Source organism: Schistocerca serialis, chromosome 3 (genome assembly GCF_023864345.2).
Source record: "Schistocerca serialis cubense isolate TAMUIC-IGC-003099 chromosome 3, iqSchSeri2.2, whole genome shotgun sequence".
Classification (NCBI taxonomy): Eukaryota; Metazoa; Arthropoda; class Insecta; order Orthoptera; family Acrididae; genus Schistocerca; species Schistocerca serialis.
In genome coordinates, this window is record NC_064640.1 from 201,285,377 (window position 1) to 201,303,999 (window position 18,623).

Here is an 18,623-nt window from a genome sequence, read left to right on the forward strand (position 1 = left end):
CCGTTCCAGTTGAAAGCACTCCTGGGCATTCGCAGATGGACGTGGTCGATCTGCAGTGTAATTCCCATTTAAAAGACATAACTCTCCAAGAGTTCTATATTGTTTCCCTTGGGAAGAGTTTCCACATCTTCGTAATGAGATTACAAACATGATATCAATGTTGTACCCAACATACGTGCGCAAAACGCTTTTTTAGATTTATAAAACTAAATATGTCACGATTACAGGCAACCTGAGTGACGAAAATCTGCGAAACTGCCTGTGTCTGTCGAAATACCGACAATTTGTGTCAGATATAAATTTTATAGTCTCTTCAGTGCGCCAAAATTTATTAAATAATACTAAAAAATAGTTCTCTTCGTGATCTATGTTGTTGAGAAATATGAAATACGAAAAAAGGTTCAAATGGCTCTGAGCACTATTGGACTTAACGTCTGAGGTCATCAGTCCCCAAGAACTTAGAACTACTTAAACCTAACTAACCTAGAGACATCACACACATCCATGCCCGAGGCAGGATTCGAACCTGCGACCGTAGCAGTCGCGCCGAAATAGGAAAAAAGCCGCATGCGCACTTGCCAGTTTCCCCCAGACAGCGTAGCGTGGTAGATTCAATTTCAATCTTGTGGTAAGTTCCTATGGGACCAAACGGCAGAGGTATCGGTTCCTAGCCGGCCGATGTGGCCGAGCGGTTCTAGGCACTTCAGTCTGGAACCGCGCGATCGCTACGTTCGCAGGTTCGAATCCTGCCTCGGGCATGGATGTGTGTGATGTCCTTAGGTTAGTTAGGTTTAAGTAGTTCTAAGTTCTAGGGGACTGATGACCTTAGATGTTACGTCCCATAGTGCTCAGAGCCATTTGAGCCATCTTCGGTTCCTAGGCTTATACTCTTCTTAATCTAGCTTAAACTAACGCTAAGGACAAAACACCCACACACACACACACACACACACACACACACACACACACACACACATGCCCGAGGGAGGACTCGAACCTCCGACGTGGGGAGCCGCGCGAACCGTGGCAAGCGCCTTATACCACGCGGCAACCCCCCACGCCAGCGTGGTTTATTGGGGGAGGCGTGCACAGCACCACACATAAGTTGAGTTCTCGCCGTCCATCATCTACGTCTACAGGGTGAAACCGAACTTGAGCGACAAAATTGCGAAAGTTTTTCGGGGATACATTCCGAGTATTTTTTTATAAGGCACCCACGAACTCCGGTGGCTCATCACAATTTATTCATTTTGTTTTGCCAGCTAAGAAAATATCTGCACAACAATGAAAAAGCCTGTAGCATTAAATCACAAAACGTGCAACACCAAACACAAAGAAGCGTGACAGCCTTTAGACACATGTAAAAGAATTGTAACATCGTTGCTGCCGCTGCGAGAGCAGCGTAGCACTGTCGTTTCATTGCATTAAGTTGTGCTTATCTACCAACCTACACACACTCCTGCATATCACTGTTAACAGTGCCAATACACAAACCCGAACAGTGCAGAATGCAATAGAAAATACCGTGAGTGAATGGAAAAAAATTGTTTCGAAGGAAGACACACAGCGCAAATCGGCGACATTTGCACTGTTGTGGAGATATTTTCAGTGCAATACAGATACAACAATAAATGAGTGTGAGAAATCAAACGACATGCAACTGGTCTGTAACGAGCCACTGGTGATTAGTAGTTCCTCGAACGAAAATACTTAGAAAATATCAGTGAACAATATACGAGATATGTCGGTGGAGTTTGGGTTCTCTTGGTGTTTTGTGGAATGTTTTTCGGGTACCACTACAGTTTCTTACGAATTGCAGACTTTGCTGTTACCGCGCTTTTTCCAGTATCTGTATCGGTGAAGAAGTTTTGTTTCTCCCAATATAGCAGCAGAAAGAGCACAACAGCCCACAGTCAGCGATGCAGTCACAGACGCAGACACACTCGACAGTTACTGTCTCATTAGGAAGGGAGAGGATATGTCTCATCAGTATCTGCTTCACCCATGCCCAGTTCTCGGAAGGAAATGCGCTTCACCTGCTACAGAATCGGGATGAATGTCCCGAGGGATTATTTACATCTACGTATATACTTCACAAGCCATTGTACAGTGCTTGCGTTGTTTTAGGCGTTACGTTAAAGTAAGAGATCTTCAAATAAAGAACAAATATGTCAATCTCAAATATTTATTTTAAAAGGTAAGCGGAAACAAATCGTCTTAATTTCTTAGACTATAAGCATCTACGCTCTGCCAATCACTATGGAATGCGCGGTACGCCGGCCGGAGTGGCCGAGCGGTTCTAGGCGCTTCAGTCTGGAACCGCGCGACCGCTACGGTCGCAGGTTCGAATCCTGCCTCGGGCATGGATGTGTGTGATGTCCTTAGGTTAGTTAGGTTTAAGTAGTTCTAAGTTCTAGGGGACTGATGACCTCAGCTGTTAAGTCCCATAGTGCTCAGAACCATTTGAACCAATGCGCGGTACAGGATACTGCCTTAGTGTTTCTTCCCATTCACTTTATGTTCGAGGTTAAGAAAGGATGATTACTTCCACGCTTCTGTGTGCGCTGCTATTATTCTGAATTTTCGTTACCCTTTCTAAGGAAATGACATACAGTGGCTAAATAAAATCTACAGATTACGCCTGGAAAATCGTTTACAAGGATTTTCGAAGCTGATTTCTACACGATATTCGGAATATTTCTTTGAGCGTTCCAGGACAGGTTTCTCTGTTACTCTCTCCTAGCTATGAAAGCTTGGAAATCATCCTGCACTTCTTAATACACGATTTATCTCCCCTGTTAGCCCAGACTGATCACGCATACATGAGCAGGACTCTCGTACACTCCATATAAGTCTTTTCTAAGAAATTGCTTTGGTAGGAAATTTACGGTTGCCTAATATTCACTTATAAATACAAGCCCACTTGCTTTAACTGCGACTAACTCACCGAAAGAGGTGGCACAGTGATTATTCTGGATCAGATGGGTTTAAATCTCCATCCAGCCATTCGAATTTAGGTTTCCGTGACTCCTTAAGCCTCTTAAAGCCGAACACAGATGTGGTTAATTTGATATGACCGTCTTCCTTCCCCAGTCGGAACTTCGCTAGGTCTCTGTGGATCTCGCCGATGGTCTTTGAAACCTAATCTTCCGATTTAATTTTGTAAATGTGTTCATGTAATCGTTTCATTTCATTTCGTCATACAGTTTTCTCTCCGGTATTTTTATGTCATGGAGGAGAAAAAATTTTAGTGACTGGAAAGAAACGACAAACGGAGTCCTACGGGGCCCAATTTTGGTTCCACAACTATTCCTTAAGGATACGAATTGCCTTCTACTTAATACACGTAAAGCAGACGCCGAAAGCGAGACACGCTCAAGTGAAGTCGCTGTACATTTTCCGACAACCAGTACAGCCAGTCTTTCTACCACACTCCATCACCACGTGAAGCGATCCCAGAAAAGTTCACGCTAATAACATGTCACACCGTCTCTAGCCTCGCTAATAACATGTCACATCGACTCTAGCCTTAATGGCTTCAGTTAGGCGGGGAAGGGAATCAGCAAGTTCCTTCAGGTACAATACTGTCGGTCCGCAGCTCGTGGTCGTGCGGTAGCGTTCTCGCTTCCTGCGCCCGGGTTCCCGGGTTCGATTCCCGGCGGTGTCAGGGATTTTCTCTGCCTCGTGATGACTGGGTGTTGTGTGATGTCCTTAGGTTAGTTAGGTTTAAGTAGTTCTAAGTTCTAGGGGACTGATGACCATAGATGTTAAGTCCCATAGTGCTCAGAGCCATTTGAACCATTTGAACAATACTGTCGTCGTAAATTGCAGAACGATGAAACAGACGTGTGATAACAATGAAATTTGTTCCACAGATAAGGGACAGGACATCTACAAATGATTAGAATCACCGAAAGGAACATGTAGTTTGAGCCTGAGTGTTCAGTACGAAGTGGAGCTGACACGGGCAGCAATCAAAGCCTCTGTATGTCGCGTCACGGATTCGAGGAGTGGCTGGATATGCTAAAGAAGAACACAATGCTACGTAGTTTGTAAGCGTGTTGACAAAACAATGGCAGTGGTTACAGGAGAACCCCAAAGAGCAAGCTTGCCGACAGACCTTCTCTACATGTTAGATGGGCGAAGTGTCAGGCGGACGTGCCAGGGAACCAGCGGTATCCGACATCCTTCGAAGAAGGCTCGCACATTCCTCGATACGTGCGGCCAGGCTCTGTCCTGGCGTGTGGAACTGCCTGCAGGAGGGGCAGTGACTGGGGAACCAAAAACCCATTCACGTATCGGCTGAAGCTCAGATTCACACACCAGGTACGAGGCGAGATCGTATGTTTTAGTCACTGGTGCCCCAAACCATCACACTTGGCTTTTGCCCACTATCCGCTCAGCAGTGGCGTCTGTCCGACTGTGTTCACCACGGTAAGGTCTAATGTGTACGCGGCCATTACTGTAGGACAAGCTGAAGAGGGGTTCGTCGGAAAACACAACATTCAACCACTCAACGTGGCCGGCCAGAGTGCCCGTGCGGTTCTAAGCGCTACAGTCTGGAACCGAGCGACCGCTACGGTCGCAGGTTCGAATCCTGCCTCGGGCATGGATGTGTGTGATGTCCTTAGGTTAGTTAGGTTTAATTAGTTCTAAGTTCTAGGCGACTGATGACGTCAGAAGTTAAGTCGCATAGTGCTCAGAGCCATTTGAACTATTTGAACCACTCAACGTGCCAGTGACGGCGTTCACATGCCCACTGTAATCTGAAGCGTCGGTGCTTTCTGGTCAGTGGAAGCCGACGCGTAACATCAGTTCGGTCCTAAGCAGTAGGAATCGAACCGTCGACACAAATATGTCCAAAAACATCGAGCCAACACTGTGGACGAAACGGTTCTGTCGGTTACGGTTAGACGCAAAAACGGTGGTCATCCCGCTCGGTGGCCACATTGTCGACCGTCTTCTATCCACTGCTTCCACACGCGCACCACTGTCGTAGCAACGTGCACTGTACAAGCCGCAGTGTCACTGCAAAAAATGGTTCAAATTGCTCTGAGCACTATGGGACTTAACATCTGAGGTCATCAGTCCCCTAGCCTTAGAACTACTTAAACCTAACTAACCGAAGGACATCACACACATCCATGCCCGAGGCAGGATTCGAACCTGCGACCGTAGTGGTCGCGCGGTTCCTGACTGTAGCGCCTGGAACCGCTCGGCCACCCCGGCCGGCAGTGTCACTGCATAATGAACCCGTTTCCCGAAGTCTAATCATTCTGCCACGTTCGATATCATTCACATGCTGATACAGCGCCTTTTGACGTCGGCGAGGCATAACGACTCATACTTGCGCATTTCTACGTCGTTTGACGGCTCTTCACCGACTGAGCGCGACCTAACATTGACCTGCTTGGTCACACGAAAGAGGGGGCTACTGAGCCTACGTCACACCATTTATCTGCAATCTTAATCGCTTTGTTCTACACATCCTCCTATTGGAGTGAGTTCGGCTATTCTATCTGAGTTAGCCGCACGGTCTACGGGCGTCTTGCCACGGTTCGGGCGTCTCCCCCCGTCGGAGGTTCGAGTCCTCCCTCGGGCATGAGTGTGTGTGTGTGTGTGTGGGGTATCCTTAGCGTAGGTTAGTTTAAGTTCGATTAAGTAGCGTGTAAGCCCAGTGACCGAAGACCTCAGCAGTTTGGTCCCATAGTCTTTACCACAAATTATTCTTTCAGAGTATCGTAATTTTCACAATATTTCAAATCCAGCTGAAATCACTCACTGATAATTAGATTCTGTGAAGCTAGCAAAATGCGGGAATGTCGATTGCTACGTTTCGCAATGGGTTTAGAACAGTCCCACACATTTTGTGTGACTTCGAGACCGAGTGATTTAGCAATACGACAGCGTGTCTGAGTGCTCGTCAAAGCAGGCAAGTATGCGTGCCCCTTACGAACACAGCTGCTGTCATTTTGGAAGACAGGAGTGTCCACACCACACTTATCATGAAGACTTAGAAGACAGGACAACACTTGGTCGCCAAGTATGTTGGAATAAACATTCTGGTTCGTGCAAGCGTAGGCTTCCACGGCCTTTGTCACAGTCATAAAATTCTTCTGGGTTTGTGAACGCATTGTCGATGTGTAAAACTTCCGAAGTTTCGGCCACTATTGCAGGTATGATATTAGAATTATATATTAATACCTTCATCTGCTGACGGGCGTTGATATAAATCAACGGAGACAGGTGAAAATGTGTGCCCTGACCGGGACTCGAACCCGGGATATCTCCTGCTTACATGGCAGACGCTCTATCCATCTGAGCCACCAAGGGCACAGAGGATAGTGCGACTGCAGGGACTATCTCGCGCACGCCCCCCGCGAGACCCACATTCTCACCTTATAATGTCCACACATTACATTCGTAGTGTCCCTGCCCAACATACTCATTACTCCTGGAAGACATTCTTACCAAATCCCGTAAGAGTTCGGGTACTATGTGTGCATCGCACAGAAGAGGAAGGTCATGGCTGGTATTGTCAGAACTATATACTTATATGGATATGGTGTCTGTTCTTTCGGACATGTCCGAGAAAACAGACACCATATCCATATAAGTATACTATTGCAAGTGGCCTTCCTCAAGTGTGGCTTTCAATAGCTGTTACAAAAGGAATACCCTCGGGAAGGCCACTTGCAGTAGTAGCCGAAACCTCGGAAGTTTTACATATCGACAACGCGATCACAGATCCAGAAGAATTTTATTGATGCTGGTTCATGTTGACGGTAGCCTCAGTAAGCTGGCTCAAGTGGCGCACTTGACTCCTTATATAATTTCAAAAAGAAGCAAAACTGCGACTCGTCGGTAGACACCATACTCTCCAATCGGTTACCGTCCAGTTTCTGCGTTGTTTGGCCAACTGAAGATGTGCAGCTTCATGTACTGTTACGACCAATGACGTCCTGCGAGGAGCCCCATTTCAAATGTCCCTAGCATACAGTTCTGTTCTCAATCTTTACTTGGAAACCGATTGAGATGGACCTGAATCAGTGGCAGCAGCAGTACTTGTCGGGTTTGAAGGCGAGTGCGTGACAAGGTGTGCCACTCTCTGCAGCTCTTCGTCTTGCTTTACTTTGCGCTAGTCCACTCTACTACGGGCTTCTATGTCGCAATTTTATTTTATTTGACTTCGCAGCCGGATGCCCTACCTGTCGCCGCAGTCGTGTGCGCTACCTCTCTGTCAACTGCGTAAATTTTGTTCCCGTTTGGTCGTATTTTAAATGTTTGTGTATCGAATTTTCTGGTGGGAAATTGGGGACTAGCCCAGCATTTACCTACGCCACAGTCGTGAATCCGGCACGGACTGGATCTCGTGGCTGAGATTCCCAGCGCGCTGGGCGTTACGCAATACGAGCATGTCCCGCCCTGTTTTAACGACCACTACTGTTACGCCGTGTTACGTGGTTGCGGGTGCTACAGTATCCCTCGTAACAGGCAGCTACAGTCACGGGCACGATAGCTCCTCTACACGACTCTGCACGTCTCCACACACACGTACCTTACAGCTGTGACTGCTTACGTGATACTGGACACGTACACCACGTCACTTATATGAGCGGTACACCACCTGGTACCAGTTGCAGACCATCTACAGCGCACCAAGCGACCCGTTTGAACTTTTATGAAACTGACTAATACTTTGTTTGGTCATATATAGACCAATAAAAAGTAGCTCCTTCCACAGGCTGGAGCAAATGCAGCTCAGTAGGGCGCTCCTAGCGGCTGTCAATAAATGAAACTAAAAATAGCCACGTTTATTTCCCCATATATCGTGGTATACTTTCCTTGCCACACGGAACAGCATTTTCAGAATGAAATTTTCCCTCTTCGGCGGAGTGTGCGCTGATAAGAAACTTCCTCGCAGATAAAAACTGTGTGCCGCACCGAGATTCGAATCGAAATCTTTGCCTTACGAGGGCAAGTGCTCTACTTGCAGTTGTCCGCGTAAGGCAAAGGTTTCGAGTTCGAGTTCATCTACATCTACATCTATACTCCGCGAGCCACCTTACGGTGTGTGGCGGAGGGTACTTATTGTACCACTATCTGATCCCCCCTTCCCTGTTCCATTCACGAATTGTGCGTGGGAAGAACGGCTGCTTGTAAGTCTCCGTATTTGCTCTAATTTCTCGGATCTTTTCGTTGTGATCATTACGCGAGATATATGTGGGCGGTAGTAATATGTTGCCCTTCTCTTCCCGGAATGTGCTCTCTCGTAATTTCGATAATAAATCTCTCCGTATTGCGTAACGCCTTTCTTGAAGTGTCCGCCACTGGAGCTTGTTCAGCATCTCCGTAACGCTCTCGCGCTGACTAAATGTCCCCATGACGAATCGCGCTGCTTTCCACTGGATCATGTCTATCTCTTCTATTAATCCAACCTGGTAAGGGTCCCATACTGATGAGCAATACTCAAGAATCGGACGAACAAGCGTTTTGTAAGCTACTTCTTTCGTCGATGAGTCACATTTTCTTAGAATTCTTCCTATGAATCTCAACCTGGCGCCTGCTTTTCCCACTATTTGTTTTATGTGATCATTCCACTTCAGATCGCTCCGGATAGTAACTCCTAAGTATTTTACGGTCGTTACCGCTTCCAATGATTTACCACCTATGGCATAATCGTACTGGAATGGATTTCTGCACCTATGTATGCGCATTATATTACATTTATCTACGTTTAGGGAAAGCTGCCAGCTGTCGCACCATGCATTAATCCTCTGCAGGTCCTCCTGGAGTACGTACGAGTCTTCTGATGTTGCTACTTTCTTGTAGACAACCGTGTCATCTGCAAATAGCCTCACGGAGCTACCGATGTTGTCAACTAAGTCATTTATGTATATTGTAAACAATAAAGGTCCTATCACGCTTCCCTGCGGTACTCCCGAAATTACCTCTACATCTGCAGATTTTGAACCGTTAAGAATGACATGTTGTGTTCTTTCTTCTAGGAAATCCTGAATCCAATCACAAACCTGGTCCGATATTCCGTAAGCTCGTATTTTTTTCACTAAACGTAAGTGCGGAACCGTATCAAATGCCTTCCTGAAGTCCAGGAATACGGCATCAATCTGCTCTCCAGTGTCTACGGCACTGTGAATTTCTTGGGCAAATAGGGCGAGCTGAGTTTCACATGATCTCTGTTTGCGGAATCCATGTTGGTTATGATGAAGGAGATTCGTATTATCTAAGAACGTCATAATACGAGAACACAAAACATGTTCCATTATTCTACAACAGATTGACGTAAGCGAAATAGGCCTATAATTATTCGCATCTGATTTATGACCCTTCTTGAAAATGGGAACGACCTGCGCTTTCTTCCAGTCGCTAGGTACTTTACGTTCTTCCAGCGATCTACGATAAATTGCTGATAGAAAGGGGGCAAGTTCTTTAGCATAATCACTGTAGAATCTTAAGGGTATCTCGTCTGGTCCGGATGCTTTTCCGCTACTAAGTGATAGCAGTTGTTTTTCAATTCCGATATCGTTTATTTCAATATTTTCCATTTTGGCGTCCGTGCGACGGCTGAAGTCAGGGACCGTGTTACGATTTTCCGCAGTGAAACAGTTTCGGAACACTGAATTCAGTATTTCTGCCTTTCTTCGGTCGTCCTCTGTTTCGGAGCCATCGTGGTCAACGAGTGACTGAATAGGGGATTTAGATCCGCTTACCGATTTTACATATGACCAAAACTTTTTAGGGTTCTTGTTTAGATTGTTTGCCAATGTTTTATGTTCGAATTCGTTGAATGCTTCTCTCATTGCTCTCTTTACGCTCTTTTTCGCTTCGTTCAGCTTTTCCTTATCAGCTATGATTCGACTACTCTTAAACCTATGATGAAGCTTTCTTTGTTTCCGTAGTACCTTTCGTACATGATTGTTATACCACGGTGGATCTTTCCCCTCGCTTTGGACCTTAGTCGGTACGAACTTATCTAAGGCGTACTGGACGATGTTTCTGAATTTTTTCCATTTTTGTTCCACATCCTCTTCCTCAGAAATGAACGTTTGATGATGGTCACTCAGATATTCTGCGATTTGTGCCCTATCACTCTTGTTAAGCAAATATATTTTCCTTCCTTTCTTGGCATTTCTTATTACACTTGTAGTCATTGATGCAACCACTGACTTATGATCACTGATACCCTCTTCTACATTCACGGAGTCGAAAAGTTCCGGTCTATTTGTTGCTATGAGGTCTAAAACGTTAGCTTCACGAGTTGGTTCTCTAACTATCTGCTCGAAGTAATTCTCGGACAAGGCAGTCAGGATAATGTCACAAGAGTCTCTGTCCCTGGCTCCAGTTCTGATTGTGTGACTATCCCATTCTATACCTGGTAGATTGAAGTCTCCCCCTAATACAATAGTATGATCACGAAACTTCTTCACGACGTTCTGCAGGTTCTCTCTGAGGCGCTCAACTACTACGGTTGCTGATGCAGGTGATCTATAGAAGCATCCGACTATCATATCTGACCCACCTTTGATACTTAACTTAACCCAGATTATTTCACATTCGCATTCGCTAATAACTTCACTGGATATTATTGAATTCTTTACTGCTATAAATACTCCTCCACCATTGGCGTTTATCCTATCCTTGCGGTATATATTCCATTCTGTGTCTAGGATTTCGTTACTGTTCACTTCCGGTTTTAACCAACTTTCCGTTCCTAATGCTATATGCGCACTATTTCCTTCAATAAGAGATACTAATTCAGGAACCTTGCCCTGGATACTCCTGCAGTTTACCAATATTACGTTAACTTTTCCTGTTTTTGGTCTCTGAGGACGGACGTTCTTTATCAACGATGATAATGTCCTCTCTGGTAAGCCGTCAGGTATTTTATCGTTTCGCCCAAGGGGGGGTCCCTCTAACCTAAAAAACCCCCGTGTGCACGCCACACGTACTCTGCTACCCTAGTAGCTGCTTCCGGTGTGTAGTGCACGCCTGACCTGTCTAGGGGGGCCCTACAGTTCTCCACCCAATAACGGAGGTCGATGAATTTGCAACCATTATAGTCGCAGAGTCGTCTGAGCCTCTGGTTTAGACCCTCCACACGGCTCCAAACCAGAGGACCGCGATCGACTCTGGGCACTATGCTGCAGATATTAAGCTCAGCTTGCACTCCGCGTGCGATGCTGGTTGTCTTCACCAAATCAGCCAGCCGCCGGAAGGAACCAAGGATGGCCTCAGAACCAAAGCGGCAGGCGTCATTCGTTCCGACATGTGCTACTATCTGCAGCCGGTCACACCCAGTGCGTTCAATAGCTGCCGGAAGGGCCTCCTCCACATTACGGACGAGACCCCCCGGCAAGCACACCGAGTGCACACTGGCATTCTTCCCCGCCCTACCCGCTTTTTTCCTAAGGGGCTCCATAACCCGCCTAACGTTGGAGCTCCCTATAACTAATAGGCCCGCCCTCTGTGACTGTCGGGACCTTGCCGGAGAATCGGCCACTGGCCCAACAGGCGAGGCATCCTGTGGTGGCTCGGAAACGATGTCATCACCACTAGGAAGCACCCCGTACCTGTTGGAAAGGGGTAAGGCAGCTGCCACGCGGCCAGATCCCACCTTCGCCTTTCGGCCAGGCACGCGCGAGCCCACCACTGTCCGCCATTCACCCTGGAGTGATGGCTGACCGGTAAGATGCTCACTGCCGGAAGACGCAGCGACATCAGGGGTTCCATGTGATTCCAAGGCCACCGAAGTAGGCATAGGTCTCACCACAGTTGCCCCAACGCCACTACGAGCCGACGCCTGCGCCTCGAGCTCGATGAGCCTAACAGACAAAGCCTCCACCTGCCCCCGAAGAGTGGCCAATTCTCCTTGCGTCCGCTCACAACAACCACAGTCCCTACACATGACTATGTTTACCCTACTCTATACGGTGACAAATTCCCAAGATAATCTTCTGATGAGCTACTCTGATAATCAAGAAACACTCACTGAAATACGAGACGCGAAAACTACGCTAGGTTTTCCCAGAAAAACTATTTAAAAGCTAAGCGCAGCAAATAAGTACAAAAACGCTTTATACAAACAGTACTCGCTGCTGCTGGTGCTCTCGCTCTGGCTGTCACAAGACAACTGCTGATTCAAGTGACTAGTGGCTAACGGCCGCGAAACAAACAAAAGACGGTTTTAGGGCGCTTTCTGTTCTAAACGATCAAGAAAACACTAAGAAATCTAACACGAAAACTACGTAAAGTTTTATCAAGAACTGTTAGTTACTATGCAGAGCAGATAAACACAAATAGAATCCCTTCCTTAGTGGAAGGTCGTAAACAAAATGCAAAATAAACGCTTTATACAAACAGTACTCGCTGCTGCTGAGTTCGGAACACAATTGTGATCTGTCAGAAAGTTTCAGAGAACACTACTTTTATGTCTGGATAAAGGCAAGCTGTGTGGCTCGGTGTCTCAATAGTTAGGTGCCATGCTTCAAATCCAAAGGTCTGGTCTTCAAACCCAAGCCATTCATCATCGCCTGTTGTAGATGTGTAGTAGTTGTTTAGAAAAGCGGAGAAGCAAAGACCTGTTTTCACTATATGGAAATGGAGATTATCTTTGAGTCGTAACAAGTTAAAACTAACAATAACCCTGTTACTTTAAATTCAGTCGCGATGTTCAAATCTTTCCATACCCTTGTAACAGTTTCATCCCATCAGAAAATTAAATCTATTTGTATTTTACTAAGTTTTTTAACAAACAAATACGATATTTCATGAAGGTTTTTATATCCGCATATATCAAAAAGGTCTATCGAAAACAGAGGGCAGTCAGGTCGATACACCTGTCTAATCAGAGCAAGTTGGAACCTCTGAGTAAAATGGTGTGCAAGCCCCGGCCTTTGGAAAATCCGCTCGCTAAACAACACAATCGAGCACACTGGTGTTATGAACACTCTCATCTTGCAAATGTTCTAATTTGTCTATAATTTTGAATAAAAGTATATGTTCGAGCCAATAGCATCTGTGTGCCATATTCAAGACTCAAGTCCGTTCCCAACTGGGACAGGGATAATGTGCGCTCTTATTTACTTCATTGTAGCGGTCGACGCAGTAGTAAGGTCCTTAGAGGCTTATCGATTCATCACTTATAGTTATGCCATATTATTGAATTCGATGTTACAAATAATGAATTTAATACAGCAATTTTCTAGACATTCTGCTCTCGCTGGCTTTATTAGAGGGTCGGGACTCTGTACAGCGAGTCTATTAAAAACTAGATAATAGAAAAAAGCCCCGAATATTACACTATGGCTACAGTCAACCAACTGCACATAAAAAGAACAACAGAAGTCTAGATAATTGCCGGAACATATCTCCTTCGGACTGAACATACAAGATTTTCTCCAGTATTCTGTATGATAGGATAGAACAATTAAAGCAAGAACTACTTGAATACCCGAGAGGCTTCTGACCCTAGAGAAGCTGGACGGAACAAATCACCATTTTAAGTTTAGTTATGGCATATTAAACGAAAACAAATAAGCCTCTTCCAACAATCTTGGTAGGTTTTAAGAAGGCATAGGTTTGCGTCTGCACACATTCAATCTCGAACATATTTACAAATTGTGGACTCCACATAAAATTGGTTAAACTGATACAACTCATCTAATCCAACATAAAATCTAAAGCGTAGATCTGCATCTACATACATAATCCGCAAGCCACCCTACGTTACCATTACTAGTCATTTCCTTTCCTCTTCTACTCGCAAATAGAGAGAGGGAAAAATGACTGTCTATATGCCTCCACACGAGCCCTAATTTCTCATACCTTGGTGGCCCTTACGCGAAATGTACGATGGTGTCAGTAGAGACGTTCTGCAGTCAGCTTAAAATGACGGTTCTCTAAATTTTCTCAATAATGTTCTTCGAAAACAATCTCTTCTTCCCTCCAGGGATTCCCATTTGAGTTCCCCAAGCATCGCCGTAATATTCGCGTGTCGTTAGAATCTACCAGTAACAAATTAAGCATCCTGCCTTTCAACTGCTTCGCAGTCATCCTTCAGTCCGACCTGGTGCTGATTCGACGCTCGAGCAGTACTCAAAAATGGGCCGCGCTAGAGTACTGTATGCGTTCACCTTTACAGATGAACCACACTTTCGTAAAATTCTTCCAATAAACCGAAGTCGACTATTCGTCTTCCGTACTACAATCCTTACGTGCTCGTTCCATTTCGTATTACTTTGTAATGTTGCCCACAGATATTTAATCGACGAGCTGCGTCAGGCGGCACACTACTAGTGCCGTATTCGGACATTACGGGTTTGGTTTCCCTATCTTATCTGGCTTAATTTATACTTTTCTACGTTTAGACCTGGTTGCCATTCATCACACCAACTAGAAATTTTGTCTGAGTCATCTCGTACCCTCGTACAGTCACTCAATGCCATCTTCCCGAAGACTACAGCATGATCAGCAAACAGCCTTCGTTAACGGTCTGCATTGGGGCACTGTGTCAAATGCATTTTGGGAATCTAGGATTATGAAATCTGCCTCTTGTCCTTCATCTGTGGTTTGTAGGATATCGTATGAGAAGAGGGTAAGCTTAATTTCGCATGAGTGATGCTTACGAGGGCTGTCCAGAGAGTAAGTTACGATTGATCGCGAAATGAAAATCACAGTGAAAATCAGAAATGTTTCACTTGTAACAGTTAGCTACAACTTTCAGCTACTTCTCTACGTTGTCGCCGTTCTGACTCAGACATTCGTCGTAGCGTTGTACCAACTTTCCAATACCCTCATCATAGAAGGCAGCCGCCAGTGCTTTCCGCCAATTCTCTACGCTGGCCTAAAGCTCATTGTCTGTGCCAAAATGTTGTCCTCTTAGCCAGCCGTTCGTTTGAGCAGAGATGAAACTCAGTGGGAGACAGTTACGGGCTGTATTGTGGGTAACCAAACATTTCCAATTGAAACCAGGAACATCTTCATTGCCCCTGCAGAATTAGGCTGAGAATTGCCTTGAAGAAGAAACCGCACGACAGTTATGTAATGTTGGTTGCATAGCTTCAGGGAAAAATTCTCACCAGGCCCTTGTACTTGGCGGGAGACACTATTTTCTATAACATCTTTACGCGCTCACTAAGAGCTGAGTAATGGAAAGAGCGACATAATTCTACCTAGAGTCATACTAGAGACATTGCCCAACACATCTTTGCAAAGCTTTATCGGATTTTCATAGTCGTTTCCATTTCGCGACCGATCGTAACTTACTTTCTGGACAGCCCTCGTAAAACCGTGTTGATTCGTGGACAGAAGCTTTTCCGTCTCAAGGAAAATTATTATACTCGGACTGAGAATTCGTTCAAGAATTCTGCCGATGTTTAAGGATACTGGTCTGTGATATTGCGGTGCCGTTCTTTTACCCTTCTTATATGCAGGTGTCACCTGCGCTTGAAACGATAAAAGTGCTAGCTTCAGTCATGCAACATGAGGCTATTGCCAATGGGCATAACTGCGGGGGGCTAGCCGTGGGGATTAAAGAGTCGTCTAGCACGTCGCACATGTCGCCCAATCAGTCCTCTGATTTCGCTGCTCCGGATAATGTCCTTATTGAGGATGACCTCTCACCTGTGGTCGAGTGGGAGGTCGTTCCGAGGTGTGATAGGCAGCGGAAGACTTTCCAGTGGCCCCGGATCGGCCGCTCTCTGTGTGTAATAAACCTCCCGAGCCAGATGCATTCGCTTGCGCTTTTGCAGAGAAGGCCCCTCGACATGCAAGATGTGGTCATTCACAGAGTGTGGGATTACTAGTAGTTAGGTGCTCCAACGTTAGGAGCATAATGGGACCCCTTAGGGATATTGTTGCCAAGGAGGCGTAGGAATCCATTGTGCACTCTGTGTACATACCGGGAGGATTCATTCCACATGTGTTATGGCTGCTTCCAGATGCGATGAAGGGCAGAGAGTCCATGTTGGTACAATCGATGTTTGTCGCGTCTAGCGGATGTGGTGAATACTGTCAGCCTTGTGTGCGAGATGAAGGCAGAGCTCACCGTCTGTAGTACATTCGACAGGACCGATTACAGACCTTTGGTACAGAGACGAGTCAAGGGTCTAAATCAGAGGCTCACGCTTTTCTGCGAGTGTGTAGACTTCAGATCGCTCGACTTGTGGTATAGGGTGGTGGGTTTTTGTGTCCCGCTTCACAGGTCAGGGGTCCACTACACACAGGAAGCGGCTACTTGGGTAAGGGGGGATGTGTGGAGGGGAGTGGGCGGTCTTTTAGGTTAGATAGTTTCGGGAAAGCACAGATAGAGATTTAGTCTCAAAGGGTGTAGGACAAACAATGGAAGACTTTAGACATACCGACAATCAGTAGTGTAGTTGTAAATTGTCGTATCTGTATTGGGAAAGAACCAGAGTTCCACGGGCTAATAAAAAGCACTGGAGCTCAAATCGTTATAGCTACCAAAAGCTCGCTAAATTCATAAATACTTTCAGTCGAAATTTTTACGAAGGACCTAAACGTGTTCAGAAAGAACTGACTAAATGCAGTTGGCAGTGAAGTGTTTATTGCTGTCAGAAGTAGTTAATCTCGTAGTGAAATTGAAGTAGATAGATCCTATGAGTTAGTACGGGTAGAGGGTAAACCTGACAGCTGTAATAGATTAATAATTGGTTCCTTTTAACGACCCCTCCCTCCAGCTCAGATGATGCAGTCGCTGGACGGTTCAAAGAAAAGGGAGTCTCATTTCATATAGGCACCCCACTCATACCATTATTGTTGGAATTGACATTCGATTTGTTGGCGAAAATACAAGTCGGTATTATTTTAAACAATTAGTTCAGGTGCCCACGCGATGTGTAAATGAATGGGAAGACATTTTTGACCTCTCAGCAACAAATAATTCTTAGCAAATGGGGTGCATCATGATGGATACAGGGATTAGTGACCGCAGGGTCGCTGTAGCTGGACTGAATATTGCAACTTTCAAATCCATCAAAAATAAAAGCAAAATACATATATTTAAAAACGCAGATAAAAATTCGCTTGACGCCTTCCTAAGAGACAGTCTTGACTCCTTATTGTCTGACTATGTAAGCGTAGATTAGATGTGATTTAAATTCAAAGAAATAGTATCGACGGCAGTTTATATTATATACTGAATAAATGAGAGATGGTACCGATCCCCTATGATACACAAAAACTGTCAGAACACTGTTGCAGAAGCAACGAAAAGAGCATGCCAAATTTAAAAGAACGCAAAATACCCATGATTGACGACGTTTCACAGAAGCCCAAAATTTAGCACAATCATCAGTGCAAAGGTCTTTTATCTGTTTCCACAACGAAAATCTGTCTCTAAATCTGGTAGAAAACCGAATGATATATGGTCAAATAAAAATTACACTAGCGGCAAGACGCTATCAATACCTTCACTGCGCTACAGCAACGGTAATGTTGCTGATGACAGCGCCGCTAAAGGAGAGTTACTAAGCAGGGTTTTTCGAAATTCCTTCACCAAGGACGACGAAGTAATAATTCCAGAATTCGAATCAATAACGTCTGCAAATATGAGAAACTTCAATACATAGATCCTCATTAAATGTATTCGCAATTGCGGATATGGACAACCATCAGCTGTAGAATGGAATGACAAAAATAAAAAGTTGTGCCAGATCGGTACTCGAACCTGGATTTCCCGATTATTGCGAGCCTTACTACGTGGCTATCCCTGCACGACTCATGGCCAGACCCACATTTCCATTTGCCGTCAACCATATGTCTACAACCTATACTCGTATATCCTTCATGTATATTCCCGTACAGGGTACTTTTATTTGAAAGTCGCTTGTCGCTTGCCCCGTGACGTCGGATAAATAAGATATTGCATTGCCTGTCTTATTCTGAGTACGATGCAAAGTTCCTTTGGACATGCGTACTGTACGCAGTCTCTTCAGTGGATTTGTTGCATCTTCTAAGTATTCTGCCAAAAGACCATCCCTTCATTGGAAATTTTGGACTTTCAGCGCCAAACCAAAAAGAACAAATGATGATTTTTCATAACGAACAATGTTTGTTCTGAATGAATACACTGTACAAATAAGTTCCGAAAAGAAAGTAGATCTGTAGAAGCCCCGACGGCACAGTTAATGTTCAAATGTGTGTGAAATCTTATGGGACTTAACTGCCAAGGTCATCACTCCCCAAGCTTACACACTACTTAACCTAAATTATCCTAAGAACAAACACTCACACCTCCGCCGGGACCAGCCTCACAGTCCATGACTGTAGCGCCTTAGACCGCTCGGCTAATCCCGCGCGGCCGGCACAGTTAAGAATGAATTATATTACGTCCTCACATCGAACAATCGAATGTGCTCAGACGCGTCAGTCATAAATCGATTCAACACAGGTAGAGACAAAAGGCCAATTAAAGCCTGGATCCGTTTTAACACTCAGCTCGAGAGAAAACCTATGATGGAAAGAAACATCCGACCTACGATAAATGAGCTGCAAGAGAAAAGAAGTGAGTTCGACCAATGCATAGGCAAGAAGCTATCAACCGAGAGTTAAGACGAATGGAAATGAACGAACTCTAGACAGAA

At 45.2% G+C, this 18,623-nt stretch overlaps 1 protein-coding gene and 1 non-coding gene across 2 annotated transcripts in view; both read right to left on the bottom strand.

Annotated features, from left to right (window-relative positions):
- LOC126470745 (sodium-dependent transporter bedraggled) overlaps nucleotides 1-18,623 on the bottom strand; it is a 446,015-nt gene that overhangs the window by 384,459 nt on the left and 42,933 nt on the right. The gene's annotated exons all lie outside the window — the stretch shown is intronic.
- Nucleotides 6,258-6,334, bottom strand: Trnat-ugu (transfer RNA threonine (anticodon UGU)). The gene has a single exon. It is a non-coding gene; the product is annotated as a tRNA-Thr (tRNA).